This window comes from Rhinopithecus bieti, unplaced genomic scaffold (genome assembly GCF_001698545.2).
Source record: "Rhinopithecus bieti isolate Rb0 unplaced genomic scaffold, ASM169854v2 scaffold_46101, whole genome shotgun sequence".
NCBI classification, from domain to species: domain Eukaryota; kingdom Metazoa; phylum Chordata; class Mammalia; order Primates; family Cercopithecidae; genus Rhinopithecus; species Rhinopithecus bieti.
Genome location: NW_016819049.1, coordinates 180,495 through 181,398, shown reverse-complemented (window position 1 = coordinate 181,398; position 904 = coordinate 180,495).

The following is a 904-nucleotide window of genomic DNA, read 5'->3' as shown; positions in this document are numbered from 1 at the left end:
CACCACCGCCCCCTCCGCCCACCACATACCCCCAGTCACCAGGTCCTGTGGACACTTCCTTCTAAATCTGTTCCGTCCTCTCCATCACAACTGTCACTGCCTTTGCTCAGGCCTCCCCTTCTCTCTCCTGGCTGATTTCAACACCTCTTGCAGTTCTCCCTGCCTCCATCTTGCCTGTAGCCAGTCCAGTCCCCACAGGAGGGCAGAGTGATTATATATACACACACACACACATATATATATACACACACACACACATATATATATTTTTTGTTTGTTTGTTTGTTTTTGAGATGGAGTCTCGCTCTGTCGCCCAGGCTAGATTGCAGTGGTGTGATCTCAGCCCACTGTAAGCTCCACCTTCCAGATTCACGCCATTCTCCTGACTCAGCCTCCCGAGTAGCTGGAACTACAGGCACCCGCCACCACACCCAGCTAATTTTTTGTATTTTTAGTAGAGACAGAGTTTCACCTTGTTAGCCAGGATGGTCTCGATCTCCTGACCTCATGATCCATCCGTCTCGGCCTCCCAAAGTGCTGGGATTACAGGCCTGAGCCACCATGCCCGGCCATATTTTTTAAATTGATTTAATTTTAGAGACAGGGTCTTGCTCTGTCACCCAGCTGGAGTGCAGTGGTCTGATCATAGTTCATTGCAACCTTGAACTCTTGGGCTCAAGCGATCCTCCTGCCTCAGCCTCCCAAAGCTGGGATTACAGGCGTGAACTACCGCACCCAGCCATAATCTTTCTTAAAATTTCAAATTTGGGCCAGGTGCAATGGCTCACACCTGTAATCCCAGCACTTCAGGAGGCTGAGGCGGGTGGATCACTTGAGCTCAGGAGTTCGAGACAAGCCTGGGCAACATCAGGAGACCTCATCTCTACAAAGAAATACAAAAATT